Source organism: Mustela nigripes, chromosome 3 (genome assembly GCF_022355385.1).
Source record: "Mustela nigripes isolate SB6536 chromosome 3, MUSNIG.SB6536, whole genome shotgun sequence".
NCBI lineage: Eukaryota > Metazoa > Chordata > Mammalia > Carnivora > Mustelidae > Mustela > Mustela nigripes.
Window position 1 is genome coordinate 133,534,265 of NC_081559.1, and position 9,003 is coordinate 133,543,267.

The window sequence follows — 9,003 nt, forward strand, 5'->3', positions numbered from 1 at the left end:
GCATGCATTTTTCACATCCATGATCTCATAAATTCTTCAGTGCAACAGGAAAGTATACACCAGTCTGCTCATGTTACAGTAAGGGAAAGTGAGGCTCAGGGAGAAACAGATTCTCACCAAGGGGCCATAGGTAAGACAGGAACAGGAGAAACATGAACCCATAAAGTGACCATGATGGCTTTTCTGCCCAGAAAGCATCATCCTCCCCAGATCCTTCTCTCCATCAATTGTTTCCTTTCTTACTTCAAGAAGACAGGTCCTCTCCTGCATTCCATCCAGCAAGAAGTCACCAGAGTACTCTATTTGATCTGCCTCTGGTACCCAGAGTTGTGCTGCTTGTCCTTCTAACACACTGAGGTAATGATTTCAATGAGCTTGTCTCCCAAATCTCTTCCCTCACCCATAAACTGCATTGCTTTCTCCTCTTACAATTAGTCTACATTTTTGTACTTTGAACTACATTTGCCATCTGCTAGCCCAGTTACGCAAATGATCCAAATCCGTTTGAATCTGGTTAAATTGTTCAACTGGATTTGCTCACTCTCCATTTCTAAAATCATCTGCAAACCTGAATGTGACACATTGAGTCATAAGTAAATGAGAGTGGGAAGGTGGGAGGTGGGGCAGGGGTGGCAGAGACATGTCAGAAGGATGTCAGAAGAGAAGGGGAGGAGGTTCAGGCATGGTGAGGCGGGTATATTCTGTACTGACTCCTTAGGAGCTGGGGAGCGAACTATATCAACCCCCGAACGTGCAGGTTCAGCACCTTTGATGTCTCATTTTCTCATGCTACAAAAAATGAATTCTACTTTCTCACTTCCTTAGAAGGTGTTTGTGAGATTCACAAGATGTTTGTGTGATTCTGGTTCAGCACCTCGGAGAGCGACACCACACAGATAATGGGCATCTGGAGGATGGTACACATTCAGCTGTTGTGTAACAGAGGCTAGAGTCAAAACTCCCTGTGCCACCTCTCTGTCCTTTGGTCTCTGCCTTCCCTGCTTAGGGTGCTCTTTGCATCCCATCCCTGGTGTGACCTCTTTCAGTTTGTGGACCATTCAGCCAATAAAACATGTTAAGCACCGGCTGCAGAGATAATGAACACAGAGCCAGTCCTTGTTCTCAGGAGATTCACAGTTTAGACTACAGGCAAAGCAGTAAAAAGGTGATTAAAGCACAGTGAAATGAGGACTATGGGGAGGGAAGCAGAATACCCTAGGAAAGAAGAGAACAAAGTGACTAATTCAACTGGGGTAAGCCATCAGAACATCTGATTCCAGAATGAGTAGCAGGACTAAGTTGGCCTTGAAAGGCGGAAAACATTACAGGCTGAGCAAATGACATGTACACAGACCTAAAGGGTGAGAAGCCAGGGGAAAGTTCTAGGAGGTCTGAGGCCCTGCCTGTTCCTGGTGAGCAGAGGCAGAGCACCCATGTGGGAAGGTGCTGTAGTTTGTAATGTACTTGGGTCACAGTGAAATTAGTGTGCAAGAAGTAGTAAAGAAAACTATTAGCCAGTTTTAAGAGAAACTCTTTTCTCTGCTAATTGTTGTCCTGCCAGTGGCTGGCCCTCAGAGTCCTCACAATGTTATGATGAGATCAAGCCACCAGGGCCTGAGAGCAAGGCAGTACAGTACAGAGTCCCCTCACATGACATCATTTTATCTTCATAACAGCTCTGTGGCCAGGGCTCTTTCAGTGCACCCATCTAACAGATGATGAAACTGAAGCTCGAATTGTTCAAGGTAAGCTATTTATTCAAGCCATGTGCCCTGCCCTAGCAAAAGGGAGAGCCACCAATTCAAACTAAGTTGGTCTGCACTCAGGGCTTATGACCTGACAGTCCAGAGCTGACGAGATGGCACAGCCCTCCTAGTTCCGGAGGCTCCATGGCAAAGGGCCTCTAGATGATCCTCTAAGCCAATCCCTTTCCATGGTGCAGATAAGGAAACCAAGGCACAGGGAAGTATAGGCCAAAAGTATGATTCAAGGTATCCAGTGCTCTTGGTTTTTCTCATATCTGAGCTGACTTCACTGCACATCTACCCCCCATCACTCCATGGCCTGTCTGGTCAGTAGGACCCTGGCAGTTCTCAGGCCACACCATGCCAGCTCCTTTCTTTAAAGGGGGCTGGTTTCCACCCTGCAGCATAGTAGCATGGTTAAAAGAGCCAAGAAACAACCACCTTGGGCTTGCTCGGCTATCTTCTGCTGTGTGAACTTGGGCAAGTTATTAGCTTCTCTGTGCCATAGTCTCCCCCTCCATGAAATAGGGCCATGATAAGCACTACCAGAAGGGCTTACTGTGAGGATTCAATGAGTTGCTATGTATAAGGAATTTGGATCAGTGGCTGGTATGTAGTAAGTGCTTAATAACTGTTAGCTGTATTTAAGATTACTGTTCCTACCCTCCTAATCTGTTCACACACACTGGTAAATTCTGGCCCTCTTGTAGTTTGCTGCGGCCTCCACCAGCCCCCTCTAACTCTGCAAGGAACAGTCAGCCTACAGACATAATTCTTCATCTTGAAATCCTTGGGGACCAGGCATACATTTTCTCAAAGTGTGGAGAGGGACACAATCAATGACAAAGTAACTTTCTTTTTCTAGTAAGAGACATTAGAGATGAAGAGTTCTTCAAAGGTCTCAGAGCCCCTTCCCTCCCCCGCCCCCATATCAGTGATTACCTTCTAAAATTCTCAATAATTTACTTATTTTAACAAATGTACTATTTCTGTCTGCTCTCTGCTTCCACTACAGAACATCAGCTCCATGAAGGTAGCGGCCCCCATCTACAACTGGGGGTCCCAAGCAGCTGGGAACTGCTCACTGAAGTGTTGGTCCCAGAAGAATGTGGCTACCCTGGGGAAGAAAGGAAGAGAATAAGAAAGGCACCACCTTGGGGCACCTGGGTGGCTCAGTGGGTTAAACCTCTGCTTTGGCTCAGGTCATGATCTCAGGGTCCTGGAATCATGCAGGGAGCCTGCTTCCCCCTCTCTCTCTTCCTGCCTCTCTGCCTACTTGTGATCTCTCTCTCTCTCTCTCTCTCTATCAAATACATAAAATCTTTAAAAAAAAAAAAGGAAAGACCCAGATCACTGGCCACCAGGAAGTGCCCGGTGAATACTTGCTGACTAGTGAATGAAGTGTGAGCCATGCCAGGTACCAGGAGGGTCACCTTGGACAAGCCATGCCGCCCACCTCAGGAAACTGGAACTTCCTCACCTGCAAAGTGGTAAAATTATCACAGATGCTTATGCCAATTACATAACGAGTGGGCATTAAAAATAATTTTCCGAACAGAAGCATGGTACAGAAATGTTATCATGGCCTTTAAGTATGGAATGGCGGGGACACCAACAGTCAACTCATTCATTAGCCATCTCTCACCTATCTAGTTCGTGCACTGAGCAAATGGAAATCAAAGAGGCATCGCCACTACCCTCAAGCGGGTTTACTGGTTGGGGGAGGAAGAGAGAATGATTTGGGGGTGAGGGTTGGTTTTCAGCAGGTAAACAGAGGAAGGAACCATTAAAACAGATGGAATCCAAGAACAACTGTCAGAGAGGGGAGAAAAGGATGTCAACACACAGCTTCTATTCGTTCAATATTCAGGACCACTCTTGTCATGAAGATTATTATTCCCATCACACCAATCAGGAAACTGAGGCCCAGACAGATTAAAATGATCTACCCAAGGTCACACAGCTTTATGTGGCAGAACCACATCTGAAGCAAGCGTGTTGGGTTGGAATCACATCAGATACAACAATTAGGCGAAGCAGTCCCAGAAAAGTTTTGCTTCTCGTCTAGAACTCTTACCAACCCTCTTACAGGTGACTAAGAACCTCTGAGCCCAGGGCCTGTGCTCCTGCCCCAGATGCTTCTCCCCAGAGCTGGCCATGAGGATGAAGACTAAGCACCAAACCCACAGGTTTGCCCACATCAGCAGGTTGGCCACCAAGGAGGGCTGCTATAGCTAATTAGCTGGCAAGTCCCCAAAGGAATTTTTCCTTTTTTTTTTCCAGTAGTCCCTGCTTTTAGTCACACACATCTTTTCAGCTCTTATCCAGAGCTCTTTGTAGGAAATTCATTTGCATCTCTAAGAGGCTCATTTGCATCTAGTCTGACCACCGGGGCAAGGCTTCCCCCATGGTAAGGTATTGAACCCATAATGTAAAATGGGATCAAGAGGACCCAGAGCCTCTTCTGGCTGCAGTGGGCAGGAACCCACCACCCTCACACCTCTGCTCCCAGCCAGAGTGTAAGAGGGGAGGTCCCTGGGATGGCGTGCTCTCTGATCCTAGAAATACAGGTACCACCTCCCAGGGTCTCAACACCACAGACTTGAGCATGGTGCCCTTGTCCAGGCAGTAAGAATTTTGTGAGCTCCACCATGTGCCAGTGTGAGGGCTTCTTTTCCTTCAAGGAGATCACGGACTAGAGAGTGGTTCTCGCTGGCATCCATCTCTCAAAAGCATTGTGACCTGGGAAGTGAGTGAACTCACTGAGTCTAAGGTTCATCATCTGTCGAATGAGACATAACACCTTTTTTCCTCAAGTGTTGTGATGATTAAATGAAATGATTAATACAAAATGCTTTGTGCAATGCCTAACTAGTTAAGTGCTCATTAACAAGGGCTGATCGTGGCAGGGACAGGAGGTGGTAATCATAGAAGGGTGCGGGGGCTGCTCCCAGGGGAAGCTGAGGACAGGGAGCGACGGTGGCCATGGTGGGGGTGTTCTAGGAGAAGTAGGGATGGTGGGAACAGCCACAGCAGGAGAAGGAAAAAAGATGCTAGACCTCACTGGTAATATGAGAGAGAAAAAAACTATCTCACAAATGAAATACCTGGAAAAGCTGTATTTCTTTCAGGTTTGGAGAGAAAGGCAAAGGAATGGTGGGTGGACTGGAAGCCATTCAAGAAGAGCCGGCTTTTGTGTCCATGGTACATTTTTTTTTCTTACTGAATCTTCACAAAGCTTTTCAGGAGAAGGAAGGGGGACTCAGAGTGATTACTTACTCAAGATCACAGCTGTGTGATGGTGGTGGGGTCTGTGTTCAAACTCAAGTGTGCTTCATTCCAATACTATGATTACTGCCCTATACCGCCAGGGGCCAACTGTAGCTACCAGGAACACCAGCTCCCTGAGTGCACCAACCCTGGCTAATCCCCACCTGGGAGAAAACCCTCTTCATACATTATAAAAGAGCTGGGGAGCATACTTCTCTACATATCACTCTGTGCTTAACATTTTACATTAGACCCATCGGTTCCTATGTCTCCCCTCTAAACCCCCAAACAAACTATGAACTTTTTGAAGAAAAGAGTCTTTCCTCGGTACCACAGTACCTGTTCCCATTATAATGCCTAAACCACAACATACCTAACTCACCAAATATCTATTGTTCACTTACTAGGTGATGGGAGCTCTTCTGGACACTTAGGACATTTCAATGATCAGAACAGACCCCAAAATTTCTGCCTACCTGGAACATGCCATCGATGGAAGACAAATAATAAACAAGAAGCATAGGAAATAAGTAAATTGAAAAGGAATATGGAATAAGGTAAGTGGATGAATGAATGAATAATAGAAGAGAGGATGGGTACCCAGACCTGCCTCTCTGATCCTTTCCAAAGGGATCATGATATTTTCAATCATAAACTTCACGCTGACACCACAATTTCCATACACTTAAATGTGATTTTAGCTGATTTTACATCAGTCCTGTGGGGAAAGTAATTATAGAATCATCTTACCTATTTTGTGGAGAGGGAGACTGAGGATCAGAGATGCCAAGTGCTTGAATAGGGTTCAATCTAGAGAGTGAAGACCCCAAAGCACGGAGCTCAGATCTTGAGAGCAGGTCTTACAATGGATCTACCTCCCGGCCCTGTCCCCACCACCTCCCAGGCTCTTGCTCACCTGGCTGGATTTCCCGCTATCAAAGCTGAGGCCAAGTCCAGCTTTACTCTCAGGCATTTTCTGTGTGCTTCCCTGATGCAGTCTTTTTTTTTTTTTTTTAAAGATTTTATTTACCCATTTGACAGATCACAAGTAGGCAGAGAGGCAGGCAGAGAGAGAGGGGGAAAGCAGGCTCCCCGCTGAGCAGAGAACCCAATGTGGGGCTTGATCCCAGGATCCTGAAATCATGACCTGGGCCAAAGGCAGAGGCCTAAACCACTCACTGATGCACTCTTAACGTGCTTTCCGATCACCTGCGCTGTCTCTTCCTGGTATACATTTGACTATGTCAAGCAACAGATCAACAGCTTACGTATGTAAACCTCATCTGCTCCCCCAACCACCCATGCAAGTAGAAACAGCTGAGACGATTGTTACTTATTTCATTTTGCAGATGGGGAAACGGACCCACACTCGGGGAGATGAGGAGACTGGCCAGAGTTCAGGTAGATGCTGTGTGGCAGAGCTGTGATGGAATGCTACGCCCTTCTCCCACCTTGCTGAGTGCTCCCTTCCCTGAGCCCCACATCCAGCCTCCAGGTGCAGTGGATTTACTCCAAACATCTCATTTACTATCACCTCCCAATGGCTGCTCCCTTCCAGTGAGTCAGCGGCTGCCATCCAGGCTCCTCATCTTTATGTGGCTGAAATGTGTGGGGTGTGTTCTTGTGTGGAAGCCTGTAAAATCTACTTATGGACCTAGTGGCCAGTTTTCATGAGTGACAGACATACAGTGCTTTGACTACCCGGCCTAATGCATCTGTATCTGACATTTTAAATAGAACTCTCTCTCTCCCCTCCCTGTTCTTTTAGAAAGTAATTTGAGATAGCAGGTATTTTTAAACTCGTACATCTTTAATTATATCTATACAACTGTCAGAGATTAGTGATTTCCTCAATCTGGCTCTCCTTAAAGGAGAATTTGGAACCTATGTGACACCGAAAAGGGCTCCAAAGGATATGCTATCAGGAACAAAGACATTCGCAGGCAGGGCGCTTGGCTTTAGTCAAGTTTGAGTTCTCACTGCAGATTAAGTTTGTGCGACGTTTCTATGAATTATGAAAAAGCAGCACTCATGTGGACGGCAAACGTAAATAGATGTAATCGTGTAAACCAATAAAAAAGCATGTGACAGATGGAGAGCAGGCTGTGTGTGGAAATACGTCCCTGACCCCAGAGAAATAAGTAACAATAGGTTTCAGGCGGTATCCATGTATTTTGACTCCAGAAGGAAATCTCAGCCTCCCATGAAAGCAAGCTCAGTCTGGAAGCTTGAGGTCAGAGAGGACTTCAGGAAGAATTTTATCCGGCTCTCCTGCTTGATCCAGGATTTCTCCTGTGATAAAACTCAGTTAGCAAAGATTTCCTCGATGCCTGTGGGGTGCCAGGTATAAGGCAGGCCACGGGCACATGCTAGGCACAAGGCAGGCCTCCTAGAAATCAAAGGGCTCCCAATATTGGAGGAATAAGACATAAGCAAAGGAGAACATGCAGACTACGGGAGAAGAACACTGAGGGATATCTACCTGCTGTTCTCTGATACAAGGGAAGGCAGAAAACGGGGCACAAGTCCTCCTTTTAACTAGATATGTGATGCTAGGCAAGCTAATTTCTCTTCATTTCCCAGTAAAATGGGATTAATACGATTTTCCCCTTTGTGGGTATTAAATAAAAGCTGGCTTCTGGTTCCTACAGCTGTCTCACTTCCACTGCTTCCTTATGAGAACCCTGCAGCTCCAGGACACTAACTTTCTCACCATTCTTCCAAAACACTACGATCTCTTATGCTTGAATATATGGAGCATCTCAGGTGTTGCCTGCATGTCTTCCTCTTGTTTAATAAACTCCTTTCAGGGGCGGCTGGGTGGCTCAGTGGGTTAAAGCCTCTGCCTTTGTCTCAGGTCACGACCCCATGGTCCTGGGATCGAGCCCTGCATCAGGCTCTCTGCTCGGTGGGAAGCCTGCTTCCTCTCTCTCTGCCTGCCTCTCTGCCTATCTGTGATTTCTGTCTGTCAAATAAATAAAATCTATATAAAAAAATAAATAAACTCCTTTCAACTCGTATGATTTAGCTTGCGTGGTACCTCTTCTGTGAAGCTTCCTCTAATCTCCTGGGCACATTTCTGGCTCTTCTAATCTTGGGCAAATATATCCACTGAAGGCCTGGTCACACTGGACTATAGTAGATTCCCCGTTTATCTTCATATCCAGTTCATGTCTCAAGAAATCTATCCATCCATCCATTCATCTATCTATCTAATTAAATCCTCGGGGCCTGCCTAGTGACTGGCCCATTATAGATAGATACTCTAATAAACTGTTGTTCACAGGAATGAATAGTGAATGGAAAATGTTCAAATAAACAATGAGTAATATGTATCAATACCTTGTAAATGTTAATAAAATAAGCTTCTGCGGGCATATGATTTCAATGATCCCCCTAACCACACAAAGTAGACTTGTTCTAAAGTAAACTTAGGGCATGGGTACCAGCCCATGAGAGCTGTTGTCGGTCACATCACCATCAGCCCTTGAGATACTCGAGTGGGCTAAACAGTAGCCCTGAAAAGATACTGTTGTATCCTTATCCATGGATCCTGTGAGTATGGCCATATTTGGGGCGGAGGGGGGAGATCTTTGAGACATAAATAAGTTAAGGAAAATCTAGTAACAAGCGTCCTTACAAGAGACACACAGAAGAGAATGCTATTTGAAGACAGAAAGACCCACACTCAGGGAGATGAGGAGACTGGCAGAGAGAGGCGTGACCACAGACCAAAAGCACCAACTAGCAACCATGAGAAGCTGGAAGAGGAAAGACAAGGATTCTCCTCTGGAGCTTTCACAGGGGGAGCAGCCCTGCTGACCCACCTAAATTTTGAACTTTCAGAGAGAATGTGAGAACTGTGAGAGAGTGGATTTCTGGGTTTTTTTGTTTTGTTTTGTTTTGTTTTGTTTTGTTAAGATTTTATTTGTCAGAGACAGAAACAGCACAACCAGAGGGAGCAGCAGGCCAAGAGAGAGAGAGAGAG

At 45.9% G+C, this 9,003-nt stretch overlaps 1 long non-coding RNA gene across 2 annotated transcripts; it reads left to right on the forward strand.

The window, feature by feature from the left end:
* Nucleotides 1–247: 247 nt before the first annotated feature.
* On the forward strand, nucleotides 248–8,397 carry LOC132014069 (uncharacterized). 2 transcript variants are annotated; one of them, XR_009403204.1, is made up of 7 exons: nucleotides 248–357; nucleotides 1,677–1,745; nucleotides 2,761–3,235; nucleotides 3,837–3,952; nucleotides 4,877–4,949; nucleotides 5,423–5,572; nucleotides 6,365–8,397. It is a non-coding gene; the product is annotated as an uncharacterized LOC132014069 (long non-coding RNA). The 2 variants fall into 2 exon arrangements; XR_009403203.1 differs by having other exon boundaries at nucleotides 3,837–3,934.
* Nucleotides 8,398–9,003: the final 606 nt, after the last annotated feature.